This window comes from Thamnophis sirtalis, unplaced genomic scaffold (genome assembly GCF_051295495.1).
Source record: "Thamnophis sirtalis isolate CommonGarterSnake01/CBP01778 unplaced genomic scaffold, rThaSir2_p1.2 scaffold_3, whole genome shotgun sequence".
Taxonomy (NCBI): Eukaryota; Metazoa; Chordata; class Lepidosauria; order Squamata; family Natricidae; genus Thamnophis; species Thamnophis sirtalis.
In genome coordinates this window covers 154363681-154376493 of record NW_028261383.1, presented here as the reverse complement: position 1 = coordinate 154376493, position 12813 = coordinate 154363681, and the positions used below count along the sequence as shown (strand labels likewise).

The following is a 12813-nucleotide window of genomic DNA, read 5'->3' as shown; positions in this document are numbered from 1 at the left end:
ATCTCTATCATCACCGCTACCAGATCATAGGTTTATGTAACTGTTACTCTTTACTCAGTAGTGAGACTCCATATATCTGAAATGGTAGAATGTGACTTACAAATGCTTGTGCTCGAATATTTTTAATTTTCTTTAAAACTCTCTAATGTTTTTGCTGCAATAGTCTAGCAAAGTTGGATGATCGCCCAGTTCTTTGGTGAAGGAGAAGGGAAGCTCTCTGCTTCCTCCCTATCCAGTTTGTCATTCTCACCTTATTTATTTATACTTGGTGTGGATTGTATTTATTTATTTTAGTTGTGAGCAGCCCAGAGTTATTGAGATTTGGGGGTGGGGAGTATATGTTTGATAAATGAATGAAAATAAATGCTTGAGTCCTCTGGCAGATAAAACTGTTGCAAATGCTTCCTGTTATATCCAAATTTAGAAGTTAGAGTGGTTTAGATGAGAAATTTAGACTGATTGCCGGAAAAAGCCAGCAATTCACATGTTTTTCAATGTTCATTTGATATGGCTTGGAGAATGTATCAAGGCAGGCTACCTGGCAGTCACATTTCCATAAACTTTGTTCTACTAACTAAGATTGTGCGTATTGCTCTGCCTGGAAACATGGGTGGGACATACCATCCTTTCTTGATCACAGCAGACATATAGCAATGGAGAAAATGGAAGGTATGAAGGACAAGGTGCTAATGAGGAAACTGCCCAGCCAGTCTTGACAAGAGATCAAAGATGGATGCAAGGCTATTTTGGGAAGGGGGGGGTACCATTGAGCTCTTCAGCAAGGCAAGACTGACCATAAAATCAGCCTCGGTACGGCTGCTATTCCTCCCACCGTCTCACTTGCAATTTATGGCCTGACCAAATGCAGACAGACAGAGAGACAGGCAGACTGATTGACGTGACAGCCCATTCCCACCTCAACCAGATTGCTGGTCTGGGGGAGTCTGCTGTTGCCCATCTCTGTTGGGCCAGACACCTTCCTGGCAAAGCCTCCTGTGTAAACACAGTCACTGATCCCATACAGATGGCCTTCACCAGCTGACCTCTGACCTCCTTGGATTCCAAATGCTCAACAAACAGGCAGGCGGGCAGACAGACAGAAGAGCAAAAGAGGCAGGAAGAGCCATGGGAAAAGGGTCATTGCAGCCCCATGGGCATCCCTGATCCATGCCTGGCAGAGGCAAGGCTCATGCCCAGACACCAAGATCAAGGTGGACACCAGGACCATGCTGTTTAGAAGGAGGAAGGTGAAGCAGAGGCTGCGAGTTCTTGGATCCACATTTTTCATCCAAGTAATTTTAAAGAATGGCGTGTCCCTGGTCACACGCAGATAACCTCTTCCTTATGGCTCAAGTTTATGAAATGATAAAGGCTTCCTGTCACACCTGAGATGTATCACAGCTACTCTTTGGGTATTATCTATGACTCCAGCCATCCTCACCAGCCAGATTGGGAAAGGAAAGTTAGGAGAGGAGCAGGATGGGGAAAATACAAAAACCTCAGGATTTGTTTCTGAGTTCCAGTCCCCCCCCCCCACAATCTCCCCCCAGCCCCCCACTAATCCTGCCATGCAAGAGTAGCTGGATCAACATATATACATTCATCTTTCATCTGCGGCTTTTGCTGTTCTGTGTCTGGGTGCTTGGACATGCGTACGCAGTGTTTGTATAGATACAGCTTAATGTTAAGACACCAGGCTGGAAATTGGGAGATCATGAGTTCTAATACTACCTTAGGCAGGGCGACTTTGGGCCAGCCCCCCTCTCTCAACTCACTTTCCTCACAGGGTTATTGCTGTGAGGAAAATAAGAAGAGGAGGAAGGAATATTAGGTATGTTCGCCATGTTGAGTTCTCATCGCCAGAGGTCCCTCATGTTGGGAAAGATTGAAGGCAAAAGGAAAAGCGAATGGCAGAGGATGAGATAGTTTGATAGTGTCATTGATGCAGTGGGCAGGAATTTGGTCAGACAGGGGAAGACAGTGGAGGATAAGGGGCAGTGGTGGGATTCAAAAAATTTTACTACCGGTTTTGTGGGTGTGACTTGGTGGGCATGGCATGGTGGGCATGGCAGGGGAACGATACTGCAAAATCCCCATTCCCTCCTAATCAGCTGGGACTCGGGAGGCAGAGAAGAGATGGGGGCAGAGCCAGTCAGAGGTGGTATTTACCGGTTCTCTAAACTACTCAAAATTTCTGCTACCATTTCATTTCATTTCATTTCATTGAGTTTGTATGCGGCCCTATTCCCGAGAGACTCAGGGCGGCTCACAATAAAAAAGGGAAGGGATACAAAAAATAAAATAAAAAACAACAATTTAAAATTCTACAACAGCCATAACCTCGAATGGGGCTGGATAGTTCAACAGCCCCAGGCCTGCTGGAACAGCCAGGTCTTAACTGCTTTGCGGAAGGCCGGAAGGGTAGTAAGGGTCCGGATCTCCACGGGGAGATCATTCCACAGGGCCGGAGCAGCCACAGAGAAGGCCCTCCCCCGGGGAGTCGCCAGCCGACATTGGCCAGCAGATGGAATTCGGAGGAGGCCTAGTCTGTGGGATCTAATAGGTCTTTGGGAGGTAACTGGCAGGAGGCAGTCTCTCAAGTACCCAGGTCCGATACCATGTAGTTCTCCAGAACTGATCAGAACCTGCTGAATACCACCTCTGATTAGGGGCCTGGTGTTCTATAATCCACAGGGTCATGAAGAGACAGGCACAACTTAATGACTGAACAACAACAAAAGCCTTGAGTTATTTATAAAGTTATAAAGATGGGATAAAAATTAAATAAAAAATAAAATAAAAACCACTACTGTCCAATTTCAAGATGGCGGTAGCAGCATTAACAGCCCAACTTGTTAGCCCTACTGAATGATACATGATCCCAGCTATGAATGGAGACTCTATATTATGCTAGCTGGACTCCAGCAGCCTGAAACTTCAGGGACGGAAACTATCTGACAATAGTTTTATCAATCAAAAAAGGACGTATTGTTTTATGTTTAAAGCAGAAATGGGTTTCTATCATATCGGGCAAAGCGGTAGTGGCGGTGGGAGGCTCCGCCCACCTGCCCAGGCACCTCTGCACGTGTGAGCAAACCAGTAGTAAAAAAATTGCAAACCCACCACTGGTTTAAAGGAAGTCGGTGTGGATGCCCAAAGAGTACCCAAATCTGGTCCATTGTGACTGGACTTCAGGTTGTCAGGTTCCCATCATTTGGCCATCTGATTTTATTTTTCAACTGAACAGGGGCCAAACATAAGGTCTTCTGAGCACAATCCTTGAACCGGGCTACTAAACCGTGGTTTCCGTGGAGCAGACTTTCTGCCTGCCTTCTGATTTATTTTCATGGAAATTGTTTTGATTCCCTATTTTGTTTTACGGTCTTATTAAAAGCTAGTTTTAGAACCTAGACAGAAAAAAAACCAGGACAGAGATATTAAAATGAAATTTGAAGTCAGAGAAGAGGACAGAAGGGGAGAAGAGCCTAAGCCCAAAAGGCCCTATCCAGGGTCTATGGAGCGGAGGCAAAGGTTGAGCTCTCAACTTGTACAGCATCCTGTACTGGCCTCCCTAATCTTGCTTTACTTTGATTTACGATTGGAGGGAATGTGCAAAACTGCCTTTTGGGGGGGGCAGGTTGGGGGAAGAGAGACTAAATATATGGATTAAGCTGGATAGAAGGAAGAACTGGCAGAGAATGGGAAAGGAGAAAATGACATTGGAATGTGGCAAGATCACCAAAGACAGACAAGTTGGTTCCCCCTGTAAGATAAACATATTCTATTATCCCTTCCATGGAGGGTTAGGAGGAGGACAAGCCCCCCCCCCACCATCTCCCATTCTCCTAAAGTTAGTGGGATGCATACAAACTAACCCTTAATTCAGCAAAGATGGCTAGGTAGATAAATGTCATAGAGTCCACTGGCATGTTTCTAGTGGACCATGCAGTGGTGTCTAGCTGAGATTCCTATCAAAGGTTCTAGACCAAGCCAAGCTTGTTCTAATTCAACAAGGGAATTTTTATCCCAGAGCCAGTGCTCAGAGTTCTTAAAAGTTGGTTTTCAATCCTATGGATGCTTTGTAAATATTAAGCACAATGGGCTATACCCAAGGATACTTTGCAGTGGTGCAATTCAGCCAGTTCTATTCGGTTTGGATGAACCATTAGCGGTGGCGGTGGGAGGCTCTGCCCACCCACACGGATGTCATCACATCCTGTTTTTGACACTCTGCACGTGCATGGAAGGTCCTGTGCATGCACAGAGGTGGTTCGTGCACTCACATTTGCAAACCAGTAGCGAAGGTAAGTTGATTTCACCCCTGATGCTTTGCCTTCTATTTGTAAAAGGAGTGGCATCGCATGTTACCAACTAAATATACATACAAAATTCCCCCACACACACAAACAAATGTCCTCTCCCGAAAAAGTTGTTGCTGAAATTTACAGAATTGTCTAGAGCAATATAAGTGCCTTTTTTGTGCAAATGTAAATGTTTTCTCTTAGTTCAAAGCTTCTCTTCTAGAGGTTTTGTTTTTAAGAACAAAGACAGGGCAAGCCTACATTCAAGACTCTCCAACTCCCTACTCCATTTCTCCGAGATGTTTTGTGTGAAGATGCTCTACTAGGCCTTTGCAATCCCTAAAAGTCTAGGAGAAATTATGTTAGTCTTGAAGGGCTCATTCACACATGCATGTTTATCAAACCAGCAACATCAAGCGAACGAACCATGAAATGCCACATTTCATAGCAACTCCTCAGTTCATTTCACATTGTGTGGGGTTTTTTTTTAATTAAGAAAGTTCACATATTCATAAGTGACTTCCCAAGTGTCAAGTGATAAATGCCCTGCCAGAGAGATGGGAGCGGTGGTGGGATTCAGCCAGTTCACACTATTTTGGGAGAACCGGTTGTTAAGTTCCCGAGCAGTTTGGTGAACTGGTTGTTGGAAGAAATCATTAGAGCAGAGAACCAGCTGTTAAATTATTTGAATCCCACCACTGGATGGGAGACATCGAAAAGAGATTAAGAATTGGATTCAGCAGGGTTCTTTCACTAATAGAAGGAACAATGATATCAAATCGAATCCTTCCTCCTATCTGTCTCTAAACAGCCACTTAATTTGGGAAATAGCAGATTTGAGTCCATCCTAGCGGGATTATGATGAGAAGTCCCCTTTGAAAGTAGAACCTCACTCCTATTATTGTACATTGGATTTAGTCACTAACTTCTGAGTATTCATTCAACCTGTACTGAAAGAACCTATTCAGCTGTTTCATGAGAGCAGAAGGGTGGGTCTATGTTTACACAGCTTGTATTAGGGTATATCCTCACTTGACTTACACATGTAGCATTCATTCTAGTTTCCCTTTCATTCTCTTTGACAGTTTATCTAAACATGATTCAGTTATGAGAAGTCACAGGATGAATATCAAATACCTAAACCTGCTTTATACTATGATCAACCATCAACCATCAATTTGGACAAAAAATTTTTTGCAATAATTTTATTAAACATTGCATTAAAAAGATAAAAGCTAAGTACTATCAAAAGTAAGAATAAAAAGAAAAAAATCAAAAAAGAAGAAAAGAGAGTAAAGGAGTATAGCAAAGAAAAAGAAAATATATAAAGAAGTAACTTCCTTCTTTGTCACATGTATAAACAATTTTAATAATGTATCATCTTCTAAAATACAACGAATGACCTCTTCTTCCCATATCTCCTTTCTTATCTATAAACAAATCCTTAAAACCTCCTTGTCAGCAAAAGTCTATTAAGGTTTACCAGAGATAACAACATATCTATTTTAACCTTGACCAAATAACCCCTATTTATATTCCTTGCCTTTACTTTTAACAGGCTTGGTCTTTAATCTCTTCAAATAATGAACTTGAACTTGATTTGGTTTTCTTTTTTCTTTCTCTCTGCTCACTTAATCTTTTAAAACTTCAATAGTTTCTCTTTTTTAAGTCTAATACAATATGGAAAATATCCAAGTCATCTTCTGATTTGTCATTTGTAGGTCCATTTTAATTATTAAGACATCAGCTGGTTTCATTTATATATCAAATATATCATCTTTTCCAGTAATTTATAGGGTGTGTCAAATTTTTCAACATTCAATTTCCAAACATTAGGGGTGCTCAAAAGTTGTGACATGCCTTGGGGACTGTAAAGATATTTTGGTTACTTTCATGTAATTTAATATATTTGGTAATTAACTACATAAATATCATAAATTTTTAACACTTTTTTTTGTTTCATTATAGCCTGTCATTTTTAAATCCATGTTCAAGTCAATTTCAGTCCTATGTGTTCCCCTTTCATAATATCATTTCCACAGTCTGTCTATAATGGCAGTCAGCAAAGGGGTGAGCATAGATTGGTCATTTTTGGGGGGAGAAGTTGCAGATATGTGGGCATTTTCACATTTCCCAATCTTTCAATGGTGATTTGAAGATGATCTGCAATCACATTCTATTCCGCTGACCTTGAACTGCTGAGAATGAAGAGCAAAGAATCACCAACCCTACTGTCAGATTTTGTAGCCCCACTCTACACAAAAAGACAATTAAGTTGCTTGCTCATGTTTCCTTGTCCCGATCCTTATTTCAAGTTGTTGTATTTATCTAGTCCTATGCCAAAACACCTCCTTCCTTTGAGAAGGAGTTACTAAGCAGCTAAGCTACTTTTGCCCTGAAGTCTAGATACTATAAGGTAAAATTAGACTGAAATCCTGTCCTTACAAAGGGCAATGAAATCATAATTCCATGGAGTCCTAATGTTTGTTTGTTGAAAAAGAACAGGCTCAGCTCTCAAACCAGTTTGATCTACTCTAGTCTTGAGAGCCAGTTTTGTCAAGTGGTTAAGGTGATAGCCTGGGAACCTGGAGATGGTCAGTTCTCAGTATAAAAAACCAGCTGGGTGACTTTGGAAATCTATCACCCAATGCACCTTATAGGTTGTTTTGTGGAGAAAATAGGAGGGGGAAACAATATTAGGTATATTTGCTGCCTTGAGTTACCTATAAAAAATAATAAAGGCAGGACAAAAATCAAATAAATAAACATAAATAAATAAACCAACACAGCCAATGTAAGTTCCTGGAACAAACAATTCCAAAATTGTTTCCATATGATTGTCAAGAATCTTCAGGTGTGAGTACTTCTCCTGTGCAAAATATGGCCTTTTCTCTAAAGCACTGGGGTCAAACTCTATTGTATCATGTGACCTATCATGACGTTTTTTGCCTTTGCAGAGGCGGGGTGGGTGTGGCCTGCACGTGACGCATCCGGCCCATGGGCCGCCAGTTTGACACCCCTGCTAAAGGATGACCATGTTTATGGATGAACCTCATAAACAAAAGACTGACTGTCCAATAACCTAGTTTCGAGCCACATATTTCTGTTTTTCTGGTGATTTCTACCTTTTCTACGCTTCTTAATTTAGATTCTTTTCACACATTATCATTACAGCTAGGAATAGATTACAATGCTCTTTGTATTGATTTATTACAAGATCCATTCATTTGAATGCGAGGCAGTTTTAGCAATACAATTCCATTCTGATATGCATGGCTAGGAAGTCAATCAATCAGTAGACTTTTATAAATTATCCACAAACTTTTATTTCTGTTCTTTAAAAGATATGAATGACTATTAGGAAGCAACGCTTGCCAAATGACCTATTTGGCAGGACCTTTCTTGTGCCTGATGTGTAGAAATCAGAAATCTCCTTTGTACAGCTTGTAGGTTATTAATCCCCACTTGCAACATCTCTACCTCAAACCACAATTAATATTTCAGGCTATGAAAGAATGCCCTGTATGGTTGCATTCACAGAGGAAGCATACACTCTTTGTCTTTTCCCTGATTGCATTCACCTCTTCTAAACCTGTTAAATATCTATCTTTGGAGCAATTGTTAAATTCAATTGTTAAAATAATATTAGAAAAAATTCTAGACGACACGATAGTGAACGCTCCAGCCTTGGCCTACGACATATAGAGAATGAGAGGGGGTGGGAGCAAACAGACAGCTCTAAACTATGCCAATTATCCCCATTAATGAACACATTATACGTAAAGTCCCATTCTTTGCTTATTTATTAGCCATTTTGGAGTCTGCCATAGTAAAAAAGCCAAGGGTTCCTTAGATAAAGCACTTTCATGCCCTCTAGTGTCCAGATCGCATGGCTGCATTGCCTCAGTTTGGAACATTTAACTATAAGGTCAAATCTCTCTCAAATAATTTTTATGCTGAAACCAAGAATGTCAAGATCCAAGATCTTTTAATCAGTCTGGCTTTTAACGGCATAACTGATTACATTACACCATCTAAAGAAAGCTGCTTATTTGATAATTCTGTGAGAATATGAATAAAAGCAGCTTAAAAAGAACAATGTGTAGAGAAAGAAGAAATCCATTCTTTTTTTATATTTAAAATGGTTAAATTCTGTTCTTTCAAAGGTTTTCCCCTCTTTTTGAGATATTATTTGTTCATTTATTTATCAATTAAATTTCTATGTGGTTCATCTTAAAAATTCAGCGACTCTTATTAAATACATGATGAACTCCATAAATGAACCTTCCTATTCTGCAATATTATACTATTTACTCAGATAGTATGGGTAAATCCCACTATTTTCAATAAAGTTTGCTCAGAAGGAAATGGGTTTTTTAAAAAAACATTCACAGTACATATGTGTAGATAATTACCTACTTCCAGAAGAAATATAGATACAAGTAATCCTCATTTAGCAACCACAATTGGAACTGGCAACTTGGTTATTAAGTGAAATTGCCTACTAAAACCACAACTGTGCTTACAATCTTACTTCAATTTTACTTTGTTTTACAGACCTGCAAAGTCTGTAAATATGAGGTTTAGTCACAGTTACTTTTATATCATTTGCCATAACTGCAAGTGGTCATTTAAACAAGACAATAGCTAAACAAGAACTAATTGTAGTTGGGTAGCAAATGTTATTGTTTACTAATGGAGGCAATGGAATTATTATATTTAAAAATGCCTCTGTTCGTCCTGTCAGTAGACTTCTCCCACCCTGACACATACACACACACCAGGGGTGGGTTTCTCGCCCCGTTCCAACCGGTTTGGTTGGAACGGGGCCGGCGGCGTCCTCGTGCACGCGTGCAGCGCATGCATGCGTACTAGTGTCTGTGCGATGCTCCAGCTGCTCCTGGAGGATCACGCAGGCGCTGTATGTGTCCTGCGCATGCGTGGAAGTGCAGAACTCGTCAAAACCGGGTAAGGAACGCGGGCGGGCGGGTGGGCCCTTCACCGTTCCCGGAAGTTACTTACTTCCGGGTTCGCCGGCCAACCGGTTCGCGGGGACCGCCGCGAACCGGTTGAAACCCACCCCTGACACACACACACCGAATCTACTTGCAATAGGACAACATGGGAATGTTTCCACAAGACATTTATACATGGTTAACCATGGTTTATTGAATTCATCCACTAATTTCTATAGGTTCTCATATAGATTGGGCTTACACAACACTTCTAGCTCTAGCATGGAAAAACTGTTGGCTAATGTGGAATTATGAAGGTGAATGAAAGTAACCCCAGGGCTAGGCAATGGGTGGCTCCATAGATATTGCTGAACTGCAACTTCCAGCATCCCATACCATTAACCAAATTGGCTGGAGCTGCTGGAAACTGTAGTTCAGCCCTATCTGGAGGGCCTATTCCTGGATTAGATTATAAAATGTTTAAGCTTAATGAAATTTATCAAAGGCAGAATTCATGAGCAGAGGTCAGTGATCCCCATTCAGTCGAATGAGTAAAAGCCAAGCAATATCCTTAAGCAGTAGTGAGGCAGAGAAATAATTTTGGACTCCCGAAATGAGGTAATATGGTTTTGCTTATACAAATGCACCTTGTGTAGGCGCCTTTACTCAAATCACCTCAGAGTAATTATTTACAATTAAATGGGGTTTTTAAAAAAATGTGCATGCGGATTGCGGACTATACACACAGGATATTTTCAAAAATATTAAATAAATAAATAAATAAGTAAATAAATAAGTAAATAAATAAATAAATAAAACATCATCATTATATGTAATCATGAAAATACCACTTAAAGAGTATTTATGCTAATCAGGCATTTATGTCTATTGAGATGTTCACTCAGCCAGTTCTGGGATTATGTCTGAGCTGTGTGTGTAATAACAGAGCCATCCATGATTAACTGAACTATAATTTACTGAATTAATTTTCTCGATCTGCAGGATACACTAACCTATAAACTAATACCGTATAACATGCTGAGTCACCAGCTAGCCACACATATTCAGCCATGCTTTTTCTGCAAATCTAGGCCTTATTTCTTGTTTTCCACTGGGCAGAAGCAGAATTTTTGCCATGAGGAATTGTAGACTCTCTCCCATCATTGGCATCATTTCAATGATGGTGAATCTTTTTGAGCTCAGCAATTCAAAAATTCGAAAAACGCTAATGTGACTGTGTTGGCAGGTCTCACACATACATACACCGAACAAAAGAGAAGCAATTCTCTATCTCTTCTCCCCGCCAATCTATGCCACCGTGAACAGTGGCACTCAGCAGCAGTGCCGAGGATGGGCCTGGAATAGAGGCCCAGGCCTTAACTTCAGCCCCAGTGCCACCACTGCCACTCAGAAAGGCCACCTTGTAGCCCCAGGATGTGCCGTTTACCTTAAGGCCATGTTTCCTTTCTTTTGACAGGCCTCTGCGGCCCACTCAAGACTGATCTGGATCCCATCAGGCCTTCATTTTGAAGTGGCTTCAGAGAATGCACTTCTGCAGCCTCCAAAACAATGCAAAAACACATCCTGTTCCTATGCAATTTTCGGAGCTGCAGAGGCCGCACACAAGCATACCTCCTTCTCACAATGCCTGCACACCCTCCAAAAATCATTTGAGAATGGGGCGTGCTTTCCAGAATAGTTGTTGTTGACTGTTTAGTGAACATTGGCATGTCAACCAAAACTTCATGGCATGCCATCTTTGATATGTATATCATAGGCTCGCCATCACTCCTCTATCTGCATCTTTGCTCATCCTGTTATTTTCCAGATATGATGGATTACAATTAGTGTCACTAGTGAGGAACTGTTAAGAAACCTAACCAGGGACACACTCAACAGAGGAAAGAATCAGAAAATTCCTGGTTGCGCCTTGGAGAAATATCTAGTTTTTGATACAGTGCAACAGTGCCAAGTAAAGCATTGGTAAATTGAATAAACATAATAGTTATAAAAAGCCACTCCCACATAATTTAAGAATGGAAAAAAGTTAGCCCACTTAGCATTCAATTGCACAGTTGTTAGAAGGGTGAGTTCAACAGCTATAGGTATATGATTTTCTGATTTGCTAGGTAAACTCCTAATTAATACCCAAATTGAGCAAAACAAGAATCAGTTCCCCCCAGAAACATTACCTTTCAGTTGTCTTCCACCCTCTGTAAAAATGAATGCTTGGGAAGAAGGTTTACATAAAAACATCCAAGAAGGAGGGCCAGTCATTTTCTCTGCAACAAATTTTTAACGTGCTGAAATCCAAGAATGTATGCAAACAGGCAATCTGATTCTGACTGTATTGATTTTAGGGTTGGAATTAGAGTTAGGCTATATTCCTCTTTTCACCCCCTAAACTTTTTATAAGTAGAATTTTGGCTCCATTGGTTTAGAAAGAAAAAAAATCTCATGAAACCTTCCATATGTGCAAGACTACACAACTGTACAGCTACCTCTTAAGCTTGGCACCAGAGTTATTTAACTCCTTCTTTTAGATTTTAGAAAGTGGCTCCAAAACATCTTCCTTTCTATTTTTCCAAGACTTTGAAATCTTGGACAGAAAAGTTAAAAACTCCCCAATGAGACAAACAAGGGTGTGTCAGGAAATTCAGCCCAAGAAATGGCAGCCAATCATAATAATACTTAATGGGAAATTTTGAAAGAGGAGTCCACTAGTGAGTTTTTAAATAATCCACCACTGCCCTTTTTCAACCCACCATCCACACAAAGCAATATGCGAAGGCTTATGGCCAGCTAGTAGTGGGGCCAAACCAAAAATATACCCCGCTGCCATGAGAAATTATGAAACCAACCTTGAGAAAAGAGATACTTTCCTTTTGAATGGGTGAAATAGGAAGATGTGTGGATAGGTTTCACCATCACTTTTATATATTGCAAGCCAATATTGTAGTTTTTCGACTCCTTGAGAGGATTAAATATTCCCTGTGACACTATTCCACTTGAATATATTGTATAATCTGGAGACGAACAGTAGCATATTCCTCAATTATTGTGCTTCTTGGAGATGTATGGATGCTGAGGCTGCACCTGGTGGGGAAACAGGTACAACAGACTCTTCAGGAGCAGCTATACTAAAATACAGATTTTTAAAAGGCAGTGGATTCGCTTAACTTGGAATCTAATCTTTGCTTGAGTTTCACAGTCTCTTCTTTTATTCCATGATTCCATATTATTTGAGCTCAGACATACTGAAAGAGATGAATGTCACAAACTGAAGAGGGTCAAAGAAAACATGATGAAGAGGAAGGGTTATTATCCCCTTTCCCCAGGTCTTTAAAAGATGGATCCCAGACAAAAAATTTAGCAGACACCGCTTATATGCATGTGCATCCACGTTCCATCTAAAAGGATGGAGAATCTGTGACCTTGAGCTATGCTAGTAGTAATAAAGCAGTACTGTATTGTCTGAAAGACCACAAATTTTCTATGAAAATCTGCATAGACCGATAGGATTTGATGATGATATCATTGTTATGATTCCCTTTATC

At 40.6% G+C, this 12813-nt stretch overlaps 1 protein-coding gene across 1 annotated transcript in view; it reads right to left on the bottom strand.

Annotated features, from left to right (window-relative positions):
• Nucleotides 1–11542, bottom strand: part of SMUG1 (single-strand-selective monofunctional uracil-DNA glycosylase 1) — a 130974-nt gene extending 119432 nt beyond the window's left edge. Inside the window, exon 1 of the mRNA XM_087710501.1 lies at nucleotides 11449–11542. The gene's annotated coding sequence lies outside the window, so the exon portion shown is untranslated. The remainder of the gene's footprint in view (nucleotides 1–11448) is intronic.
• Between the last annotated feature and the right edge of the window lie 1271 nt (nucleotides 11543–12813).